Here is a 12,716-nt window from a genome sequence, read left to right on the forward strand (position 1 = left end):
GCCAGGCCGGTCCCAGTGAGGTGAGCGGAAAAGAAGGGCAGGGGGGACGGGGGCTGACTCTGCAGGGATGGTGGCCAGGAATAGAAGCGGTCAGATGGGGCAGTATTGATCAGCAGGAGGGGTCAGAGGATCAGCTGGTGTAGACCGCAGTCCTGTCCCACATCAGAGGGATGTACACCGTGTAGGTGACTGGGCAAATACTGTAGATACAGTATGGATGGATTGGGGCATTTGAGAAGGATGGCAGGTTATATTATTTGCCGCACTATACATAAAATGTGCTGATGTCATATAAAGTGCTTGGCAACTGATGCCAAGTATCAGACATATTTGAGCCAACGGTCTATTTTTAACAGTCACTGATGTGATCAGGGATTAAATGTCTGATTACAGCAGTAAAAAAACATTTTGGTTTACCAATTAAAAAGCTGAAAATGTAAACCAAAAACTGTGAGCTAAGTGTGAAAATTACAGTACGACAGTATATGTACACATTCACATCGGAAGCCCTGTATTTAAATTAAATATGAAATCATTATTGCTCACGTTTCTATGAACAGTTATTTTTTTCCCTTCTGACCTTTAAACTAGAATGCTAATTAACTCCATCCACTACTGTTATGCGAATATTAGGAGTTGGTTACAGAGATAAACAGCCTTGACATGACATTTTCAAGTTAATTTGAGGATGTTCGCTCACTCCTTATTGCTTCCATTACACTTGGTTGCGTTATGCTTCTATCAATACAACCACTTTTCCACTGGATCCAAGCATTTGCATTTAGGATTCTCATTTCTAAAAGTCAAATCTGGATTTTTCTGGCAGACATTACAAATGTAGCGGGGGAATTTTTAAGCAGATGAATGTCTGTTAGCCAGCTAATCAGGCTAGCGATAGCTTGATGACTTTGTTGAGATAAATCTATGCTCTGACATCATCAAGGACTGACATCAATGCTGTGTATGAATACTGTCCAGGTGATGTACTCCTGTTTATTTATTAACATTACCTTTAGTCCCACAAACAAAATAGCCTTAGCCTTGAAAGCAAAAATCAGTTTCTACTGTAGGCAGGACGCTAGTCAGCTGGACATGGGGTGTTGGTCAAATCCAAAGAATGGGCCAGAGGAGTGTGAATCCTGTTCCAACACTTCCAGAACACCTCTTCAGTAGCTGTTGGAGTCACAAAAACATTCAATGGAAACCACAGGAGATGAACAGTGTCACACTGAGGAGGGAGGGTGGACCCAACCGCATAACACTGGACGCAGGAATATAATGGATGAGGTTTGGGATCAGGGCAAAACCAGGAACAGGGATCCACAGAGGAACATGAGGGAAACAGAACAGCAGCATAACAGGAACATATCAATAGGAAAGCAGGATCTCACACACACAGCAAATGACTCGACAATGACTGCACAAAACATTCGGCTTAAATACAAACTTAACTAATGAGGGGATGAGGTGCAGGAAACACAGGTGAAGGAAATGAACGGAAAACACTAGAAACTCTAATTTGTTTTTTTTAAAAAAATATTTTCTTGATACTCCCTGTACATCTGTTGTTCCGTGTTGTTAATATTTTATCTTAAATATGCTAATAAAGTTTGGTTTAAAAAAGAAAGGTAAAGGGGCTGGGCTAAATATTTAGATTCAAGACAGGTGTGGAGGGAAACCCAGGCTGGTGAGCAGGAGGGAAAACAGAATGCTGGAAAAAGGCAAAAGACACCACATAACCCAGAAAACACATGTAACACACGCACGCACGCACGCACGCACACACACACACACACACACCATCAAACCAAAATGACAGGACCATGACAAGCAGAATCTGTTGCAATAGAGTTTACTGTGTTTTCCCGTCAGCCACACCAACAAACCCGAATGGGTTTCCGGAACCCCACTGGCTCGGAGCTCTCGGTATGCTTGCTTTTATTTTCTCTGAGATCTTCAAAAAGACGCTCCTACCATAAACTCATCAAAACTTGATAACACTGGATTTAGTTTTTTCACAACAGTGTCTGAGTCTAAAATGAGCTACATACAGTCTAGGCATGGCCATATTCAATTTGTGACTTGTGGGACACATCCTGCCCAGATGAACCCTCTAAGATGCCCTGCATAAATACATCTCATGTCTTAATCAATAAAGCTCCAAATTAAAAACATTGTTTTTCATTGAGCGGAAGATGGGAGTTGTAGTCGTCTGGCCCGTCTGCATTTCCTGTTTTTTTTAAAAATTGTATTCAGAACCAGCCTGTGCAGAACCAGCACTATTTGCAAATTTCCCCTTGACAAATAATGTTAATTGTACAATGGTGGCTTTCACGGTCCTATCCGCTGTCGCAAGAGACACTTTACAAAAAAACTACTGGTCCATAGACCATTAGGCAAGAGAGCAGTTGTCAAATGTAATGTGTGGATGGAGTAATGAATAGAAATATTTCACTCAAAATGTGTAATTATGTAGTTGTTTCACCCTATAGACCGTAGGCTGGTATTGGACGAAGAAAATGTGCCCCTCTTCTGTTTTTAATGCTAATTTCATAACGATCCTTCCTCCCTGAAGTCAAGCTGTAGAGGCTCAGTGACAATGTGCAGATACAGCTGGGTCATTGTAGGGTGAACTAAATATGCAAGAGTAGCCCCACATGTCACTGTGTATAACACGGGGCATTTATCCTTTGCTGGATGGACTGTGGAAAAAAAAATAGTAAAGACCTGTGATTAGATTAAGAGTATACCAACTACAGCACAGATTCAGAAACGGCAATGACTAAGCAGTATTAATGCTACAGGAGTTTCTATTGTGATAGATTACCTCCTTGGTAGACCTTTTGGTTGGATCTCTGCTCCAATTATCTATCTCACTGGTCTATAAGGAACTGACACTCAGAGAAGGAATCTGACAGCTACTTCCTCTTTCCTGTTCTCTGTTTTGCTCCACAGTTTTCCCATCTGCAACCACTCTATCTTCCCTTCTGTCTTCGCTTTCACTTTCTGAGTTTCAGAGGCCCCGAGCAGTTGAAACTTGGGTGGACATCTTTGCTTTTTCGTTATTTAGAGCCTGCAGCCTTTGACAGAGGGCAGTGATCCTGCTGTCCCTCTCTGACAGCTCTGGCACTGCTCTCTCAGCAGCAGTCTCAGCAGTCTGCTCCATTCAAAAGCTGGCTTGTTTTGGTTCACCATCAACTATGACCTCCTTCTAATGTCTCCTTATTCAAATGTTTAAATGTGTTTCTTATCTTTAGAAATGTTCTTTCCCTGTCTCCGGGTCTCATTTGTCTTTTGTGGTTGAAAATTGTGTTTTAAAGGTTCTGGCCCTGATCTCTTTAACTTGCTGTAAAGTGCATTAAAAGTCATTTAATACTTTATGCAACTTTAGTTTAAGCTTCTGGCTCATAATGTTGAACTCACAAACATTGATTTAACATTAATGAATTTGACATTTGAAATTGTTGAAGTCCACGCAGTTGATCAATGTGCCATTATTGTCCTTAACATGAGGGTCAGCGACTTCTCCCATCTTTATCATTTCCATTCACCATGGAGAAATAAAGTCTGTAAGAGCAATGACAAGACTCAGAGAAATGATTCAGCTATCAGTTGAATTCTTGCGGCTCTGACCAGGACAAATGATGCCCGAAAGAGTGGCTGCCCTTGGGATGTTTTTAGCAGATCCGCAGCAACACCAAATAGCGAATGAAACAGAGGTCAGAGCCGTGACTGTCTGTAGAAAGAAAATTGTCCAGTTCTCTTTTGATTGGAGTCAACCAGTTCCAGAGAAACCCAAACCCAGGGTTTGCAGAGGAGTGTGCATTAATCTGAGAATACTTTTCTTTGGCCTTTGAAGAGACACAACAATGCTGAGCAGCAGTGGAAAGCTCAAGGGTAAAAAAAAACCCTTGCAAGTTTTACTTTAATCAATCTGCCGATTCAACTTCTTTGTGTAGTAACTTGTCTTATATATTTTTGCATCAGCCTGTGATTTCTTATATTTCCCGGACTGACCTCTGACATCCTGTAGAAAACAGGCACAAAGTTAGAGAGACCCTGTGAAACTGTGGTTGTTAGTTTATGTTTGCAGACACCATTTCTAAACTAATGTTAGCTACTGTTGCTCTCTGTTAGCAGAGCAGAGAGGCACCGAGACACAGCACTCGAGAACATGCATGAAGTCACGTCCTTTAGACTGTTACTGAATTCCAACCTTATTCCTTCACTAAGAAATCCACAGGTTTGTGTAGGCAACTAAGAGATCTCAATTTTTCGTCACATTACAATCCGCTCACATTAGGCCAATAAAAAAGTGATTAATACATGTAAATTGTGACGAATCCTTACAGGGAGCCCCTTAAAAGTCAAGTTTTAGACAGTAAACAAAAGTTTAAGGCTAGTCTCAATTAAATTGCAAAAAGTTCAAATCAAGTCCAAGTTCCAAGACAAGTCTCAGATCAATAAAGAGTTTTACAGGTGTCTCAGGTAATTCAAGAATTCAATTCTAGCAACTCAGTAATTCAAGTTCTAGTCCAGTCTCAAGTAAAGTGTCAGTGGTTCAAGGAGGTTCAAGCTACGTTTATTTGCTTATGTTAAGCCTCAAATGACTTGAAACAAAAACAAGCCTTAAGTCAGTGAACACAAGTTCAAGTCTCAAGTGATTTGCCAATGGTTCCACAACAATGGTTAAAGTAATTTCTCAAGATAAAACTCAACAAACAATTTTAATTCTCAAGTTGATCACAACAAGTTGAGGTCAAGTCTAACATGTACGTACAAACAAACTCTTTGATGTCAAAGTGACAACAGATCTCTACAAAGTAATGTAAGTTAATAAAAAATATATAATGTAAGATAAGTGACTGCAAAAATATTCAGCTCTGTCAAGTCAGTATTTAGTAGATGCACCTTTGGCTACAATCACAGCACTGAGTCTGTTTGGATGAGTCTCAATCAGGACTGCACATTTGGACACTGCAATTTTACTCCATTCTTCTTTGCAAAACTGCTCCAGCTCTGTCAGGTTTCAGCAGGATCAGGTGTGAACAGCCGTGTTCATGTCCAGCCACAAATTCTCTATTGGATTGAGGTCTGGGCTTTGACTCAGCCACTCCAGAACATTCACCTTACGACTTTAAACCTTTTCTGTGCAGCTTTCACTTCTTGCATTGTCTTGCTGGAAAATAAAAGTTTTCTCAAGTTGTAGTTCTCTTGCTGAATCAGGTTGTCCCACAGGATTTCCCAATATATTGCTGCATTTACCCTCTTCCTTCAGAAGCCTTCCAGGGCCTGGTTGTTCAGAAGCATCCCCACACGTGATTTACACATGTGTCATATTCCTTCCATTTCTTAATGATGGATTCTATTGAACTCCAGGGATGTTCAGTGACTTTGAAATGTTTTTGTATCCGCCCCCTGATGTATACTTTTGAATAACCTTTTCACAGAGTTGCTTGGAATGTTATTTTGTCCTCATGGTGTAATTGCAACCAGGAATACTGATTAACCAGTGTCTGGACCTTCAGACACAGGTGTCTTTATACAACAATCACTTGAGACCTTGAACTTGATCTCCATTTCACTAATTGGCTGGTCCTTCTGCTGAATAAGGTCAGTCACTTTAAAGGGGGTGAATATTTATGCAATCAATTATTTTACATATATATATATATTTAATTTATTATTTATTATTATTCTGTAGAAATTTGTTTTCACTTTGAAATTAAAGAGGCTTCTCTTTTTTGCAACTCTTTTGTCAAATAAAGCCAAATCATATTGACCATGACTTAAATTATAAAAGCAATAAAAGGGTAAACACTTTTATATATGCACTGTAGGGCTGCACGAAAAATCGTTAAAAAATCGCGATCTCGATTCACAAATACACGTGATCTCATTTCCACACATGGCGATTCTGAAGCATTTTATATCTCGAGCTGAATCACAAACAAATGGTCCTATTTTCCTCCCGGATTTTTTGAAGCGCCCCCAAACGTAGCACTTGATTCAGTGGAGGAAGCCCGCCTTTAGTTGAGTGTTTGGAAGGAGTGAGAGTGAGAAGCCGTTTTTAGACGGGGCAGCAAGCTGCCAATCTGCCCGTCCTTTTGGCAGCTAGGTCCGCGGTTTTAGACAGAGGGCGGCAAATTGAGGGCCTGTTTTGGTCCGCCGATTTGCCGCCTCGGAGGGTACACTTATTTCTACCTCGCCGCCTGCTAGATGGGCAACTGGACAGCCGCTGAGATCCGGGAGATGCTAGCTTCTCCTGGATCTCTAGCTTGTTGTTGTAGCGCAAGATAGGAACGGTCGCTACTTTCAAATTAAAAGCCCCCCGCTAAGAACCCAGTTCTAAACTCCAATGGGGTGCAATGTAAAGCTCTTATTTTGAAGACAAATTCGGGCTTCACGTCATGTCACATGTTTACGCCTACCTCTGAGGCGGCTTTTGGAAAAAGAGGAATATTACGCCTCCGTTTTAGAAAGCCGACCACAGCAGCTATCACATATCACCTAGCCAAGGATACGGCCCCAATAAACACTGTACAGCATGAGGGATTAAAGGATGCCCTCTCATCTTGGAGACAATTTTTATTTTTTTACTTTTGTAAAAATAATTTCTCATCCAATGATAGAACTTCAACAAAACAAAAAAACCATTGCTTTGGCAGAGGCATAGTAGTATGCCTCTGCCATACTACAATGTTTTTTTTGTTTTGTTCAAGTTCATTAGTGCAATAAACATTTTGTGAAAAAAATCGTGCCAGAGAATCGTGATCTCAATTCTAAGCAAAAAAATCGTGCAGCCCTAATGCACTGTGATGTAAGTGATGTAACTTCACTAGGTTAGTAAGTTAAAAGTACTTACTGTTAACTTCTGGTTTCACACTGTACACGAACAAGCAACAACTAGCTGTGTGTAACTAAATGCTGTTCATCCAGACCTTGCACCCTGGGTTTGTTGAGTGATTTAATACGTTTTAAATACAACACAAACAAACAGCATCCTTTTGTATTTTGGTGCGTATGTAGGGAAACAAACTATCACATACTGTATACCCGACTCCGCAGGCTATGGGGACTGGGTAGAGATTTACACTTTCTTTTTCTGTGGTCCAGAAGGATCACCAATTCTCTCAGATGAATGACTTCCGAGTGAAAGTAAAGACAAAGTGCTTTCAGTCCCTTTTATCCCAGGGGTTTTTCTCCAGCTGATTTTGCACTACTTGGTTTAACCATCAAACGGTGTTTCATGTGGTCCCAAGCTCTCCGTGAGCTGAAAGTCTCCACAGACATGAAATATTCACTGTATGTCTGTCTGCGTCTCCCTCCTGTAGAGGCTACAGTATACCTGGGCCTCTTGCTGGTTTTCAGCTGGATGGAGATTAAAGGGGTGAAGACACAAATCATAAAGAGCTTCACAGAAGATGAAGAGAAAGAACACGCCTCCTCCCCCCTGGGCCTTTCTGATCAAAGGTAACGGTCTTTGATGCTTTAGAGACACGCTTTAAGTGTAGTAGTGTTCATGTGCAGGTGAATATGCATGTTTGTTTGTGTGTGTTGGCATCAGTTGAAAATCCCCCAAAGTAACATGGAGGAGTCCTAAAAGGACATGTTGTTTTGGTAAAGGGTTTCATCTACATCTGGCTGACTCTGTCCTCCATTTGCCTGTCTCCTGGTGTTCTCCTCTTTCACCTCTTAGAAGCTTCCACCCTCTTGTTTACCTCTACACGTGTCATGTGTGTTTCAGCTGCTAAGTTTTTTCACAAAGATCAAGCAAAATTCAAAGTATTTTTGCAACACCAAAGGCACAAGGATGCCTCGTTTCCTTTTTATGTTCCTTGGTAACAAGTCCTCTGAACGACAAAATACATCATTTGTCCCTTCTAAAATAACCCATGTAAGCATTTTCTTATCTGATGGCTGCACCGATACTCCAGCCAAGTATCTCTAGTATTTACGTCCATAATGGGAGATTCTGGAATTTAATGTATATCGGTTTTACATCCAGTGCAGGAAGTATGACCTTTTTTAAAACGATGCTGAACCTATTCCAGAGTTTTACACAGTGGGCAAACACCATCATTCTCTTCCAGTGATAGTGTTTCATTTGTCAGGCAGCAGGAACAAGCTGTAAACACGACACTGATATCTGATCATCAAGTAGAAACAGTAAACCTGTCAGCAGACGGGTGCTTATTTAGACATCTAGCAGACACAGAGCAGACACTGTTTTGATTTCCACCAATTCCTGTGGGAAATATGGCTCCTTAGCTTCTTTGCCATCTTCATTAGCTTGTTGCTAACTTTATGTGTCTGCTGTGGATACACAGTAGGTGTATCAAAGCTTTATCACTATAAGCAGCTGCCTGTTGTGTCAGTAAATGAGGCTGATGAGAGCGGAGAGAGTGAACCTAAACAGCAAAGTTGAGACCATGAAACTGAAACAGTGAACTGACAGTAAAATGTTCTGTGGAGACTGCAGAGATGGCTGATAATTATCTATAGGTTCACCATCTTGACTTCTTTCGCATACACATAGTTTTGATATATAACATATGTGTTAAAGCAGATTTAAGGTTTGATAAGATATAAAACATATATCCATAGCCATATCCATGTCCAGGCCATAGTTAAATCAATGCTTTTAAATCAATGCTTTTGTTTTCCTTGTGCGGACAATCAAGTAATCTCTGATTTACTTTTGTTTTTTGACAGCAGATAATGCATTAATCACATTACCAATGGCTGGGTGCTATTAAGTGTGCAAATAATAAGTCATTCCTGTTACACAGAACAGAAAAAGTGGAGTCAGAAGCAGGAGATGGCAGGCAGGCATCAATGGATGTGCCTTTTTTTTTTTTTTTGTATTTTTTTGGCCTTTCATGGCTTTTTGACAGAATAGCTGAAGAGGTGATAGGCAACAGGATGAGAGAGAGGGGGAGTGACTGCAGCAAGGACAAAGCCTCTGGTATGGGACCGCCTGCTCTACCAACTAAGCTTAATGGCACCCCAAATGGATGTGCTTTTGTTCAAAATAACAGCAGGAACGGGTGAAGGAGGAGCACAGGAACACAGATGAGTAGGAAAAAGGGAGGGGAAACAAAGCCAGGAAGCAGAAAATAGAATATGAAACACAACAAGAGAACCTGAGAAATAATTGAGCTAAAAACCCAAACCATGCTTATTCCAATGTGGTAGCATGCACAATATAGTAGCAGGGTCCTGGAACTGACTCACTAAAAGGGAATACAGTTGTCCCTTCCTCCATTAGCTATACCTGCTTATCGTTTTGAGGGTTGTGAGATAGAGAGAATTCAGACCTGGTATTAACATGCATCTTGAGTGACCACATTGGTTAATAATATTATGATGGAGTTTGGTTGTCACAGTAAAAAGTCTTGAAACGTGCAGACTGGATACAGAGACGATGAGACAGAGTGTCCAAGAGTTTGAAGACTGTGTTGGAGACAAACACAGCTTTCGCTAGCTGTTAGCCATTAGCTACATGGTAGTAACTGTAACAACACACAGAACAAACTAACATTATTCAGACACACTAACCATTCTGAAACGTCCTGCTGCAGCCGCAGAATCTGTACTTCTTGGTTGAACGACAGCATCTCAGCAAGCCATAGCGATACATCCACTGTAAAACATTAGCGCATGCTAGCGTAAGCAGCATCCTCTCCCTGAGAGGGGCATGTAGCAGGCAAGGCAGGTGTTGACAGACGGAGCTCAGTAGCATTTAAAGGTGCAGGCACAGAAACAGCCTGCTCTCAGTACAGCTCACTTGAGCGACTTTTAGACAGCTGAAATTCAGGACCATGGATGGGTTTGGGGCAATGCATTTCGAATACAGTGTTGTTGGACCTCTGACAGCTGTTTGAAATTAATGAAAAACAGTATAATATGGGACCTTTAATATGTGCCATTCCCCTTTGAATCTTTTTTTTTTTTGTGTTTTCGTGTTCAGTGCTCAGATGAAACACTCTACCAACATTACGAGGTTAAGGCTTAAAGAGCCCAAACATGTTATTTACATGAACCACGTGGAAATAAGTGTGCAATCCACTCTGCCTGTTATTGTGGCTTTTTGTTGTTGTTCTGAGAGGAGGTCAGTTGAGTAGGCTGTCCTTCAGTGTTGCCCAGCACAAATGTGCATACACGCTGCTTTAAGAATGTGGTCCCAGGCCACCTCCGAATGTAGTCTGAGTGATTGGATCTCAAATACAGGTGTTTACACTCCCAAGGTGCATCGCGTTCACACCTGTACTTACAGTACAGCTGTCCACTTGTGATCTTGATGGATGTTATTATCAGGTTTGACACACAACTATTTATGCTCACATTCACACCTACGGGCAATTAAGAGTTGCCAATTAAATTGCATGTCTTTGGACTGTGGGAGGAAACCGGAGCACCTGACGTAAACCCACGCGGACATGGAGACAACATGCTAACACTACACAGAGAGCATCAGCTAGCCAGCAGGTAATTCATATTATTAATCAGACTTGCGTTTGTCCTGGTATGACAAGTTGAAATTTCTGTAAAATCATTGACATTTTAATATAATATTCTTGTTAAGTTTAGATATTTAACGCTCCTTTAACAGTTTTGCTTGGTTTCTTATTACATGTTCTACTTTTTCAAACATGTATTACTTTATTGAATGCAAAAAGTTTCTGCTGAGACTGCTCAGTTCTCCGTAAAAGTGCTCTCTTTCCATTTCAAAGACAGTACATGACAAAATGTATCTTGAATGGTGGTGAACACCCTCATAAAGGAGACTCCTTTGCTTGTTCTTCAGTGTGGAGGTCTTTTTTAGGCACAGTTAAGTGGAGTAGAGAGGAGAAGAGATTCTCAGAGGTCCCCTAAGGGAGATGTGCACATGAGAGAAGACCAGAAGAAGGATTTTTAATGAACTACCTGTGTGTGGTTAGAGAGAGCCGAGGGATTTTTGTAGTGTGCATAGGGCTCAAGTTGTCTTTCCTTGGGATATCAATGCTGTAATTGGTAAGGGGGTCTGGGAGAAACCAAACAGGGAATAGGCCGGCCCTTATCCCATGTGTAGCCATCTCTGGTTCACAAGGTCATGTTCTGCTGCAGAGCATCAAAACACTTCTTTTCCTAATGGATTATCGCAACACGACTGGATGCTTTTGCTCTCTCTCTTTTTTTTTTTAGGATTTTACTTTAGGATTTTACTTATTTTTGTCATTCTGCTAGGGCTCATTCATCTTTGTCAAAGCACATTGCTGTGGACAAGAAGATGGTGCTTGATCCCGTTAAAGTTGCAGTGTATTATTAATATTAGAAACAAAGCTTTATTCACATGATAGGGCTATTAATGTGTTGATCAAGAGTAATCAGAGTTATTGTAACATGGAGGGTTCCAGTGATTTTCAGAACCCTCTGTTGTGATGCAGTTTGTATTACTGTCATTATGAGCAGATAGACCTTAAAAAACAATGCTTTACTGTAATGTGCCTTTCTTGACTCACAGATCTTTCAGGTCCTTCTCTTCTCTTCAAGGGTCCTTTTCAAGGGTCCTTTTCCAACATAAATATTTCAACCAATAGCAAATGTTCCAGCAGACTTACAACATTAGCATGTCCATGCCAGCTTTGGTCCATTAAATCAAAAGACAAGTCGGGCATTATTTTGCTTACGGTCATATATCCCATTAAAAAACCAAGAGCAAGGAGTGCTTCTGTGGCTTTATGCAGGGGTTCTGGAAGTGGCGCGTGGGTTGTGCACAACTTGTGACAGGACTCCCAGGTAAACATAAAGCTGACGGTTTACAACAAACACGACACTACGTTACAACAAAGACAGTAAAATGTGACTCAGCTTCATGAGTACAAAATTGGGTGTTCTGTGTATCAAAATATAAGCTTTTCTTCCTTAATTCCTGTTCTCTCTCTACAATTATTATCTAATAAAATCCTAAAACTGCCCCAAAACATAGTAGACCACTACCAAAATAGATTCAGTCCCACTAACAGAGGTGGGTATTAAGGGGTTACATTTACCTGAGTAACCTTTTAGGTCAATATTACTTTTTGGAGTAGCTTTTGAAAAGTTTTTAGCTTTTACTCTTACTTGGTTAGGTTTTTTGAGAAATAAATCATTACTTTTACTTGGTTACATTTAGACACACTTCTAATGGCGCTGCTTGTATTTCTGATTTTATGCGTCCGTGCACGTTCCGTTATGAGGCAGGTGGTCAGCTCTTCCCAGGCCTGCTGGTGCTCAGTTATGGATCCTACTACAGCCAGGCCTCCACATGACTCCGTTGAGAGCAGCAGGAGTATGACTTTCAAATTGTGCTACCAGCTAATATTCACAGCTGAATTAATAGTGCACAGCACAGCGGGCTGCAGAAGTATGAAGTCAGTAGAAGATCAGAGAACCCATTGCTCACTGAGAGCTGTGAGTGTGTCTGCTGTTGTAGTACATTTATAATAACACATCTATAATTAATAAATATATAGACACAGTATGTAATGCTTCAAAACTACTGCTCCTGCTTTCTGTAAATACTCAAGCTAGCAGTGTGTTAGCGCCAAGTGCCATGCACCATGCACCATGCTTACTGGTGGAACCTGATGAAAAGAGACAGAAAAGTAGAGACCAAATTCTGCACACGAACGTAGACATGACTGATAGAGTGTTTTGGACAGACCTGTGTTTGGGGGGTCTCACACCTGATT

The 12,716-nt window shown here is 40.9% G+C and overlaps 1 protein-coding gene across 1 annotated transcript in view; it reads left to right on the forward strand.

Annotated features, from left to right (window-relative positions):
• Nucleotides 1-12,716, forward strand: part of LOC115586259 (endonuclease V) — a 99,780-nt gene that overhangs the window by 71,782 nt on the left and 15,282 nt on the right. The window contains exon 9 of the transcript XR_003984850.1: nucleotides 7,335-7,473. The gene's annotated coding sequence lies outside the window, so the exon portion shown is untranslated. The remainder of the gene's footprint in view (nucleotides 1-7,334; nucleotides 7,474-12,716) is intronic.

The sequence above is a fragment of the Sparus aurata genome, chromosome 1 (assembly GCF_900880675.1).
Source record: "Sparus aurata chromosome 1, fSpaAur1.1, whole genome shotgun sequence".
NCBI lineage: Eukaryota > Metazoa > Chordata > Actinopteri > Spariformes > Sparidae > Sparus > Sparus aurata.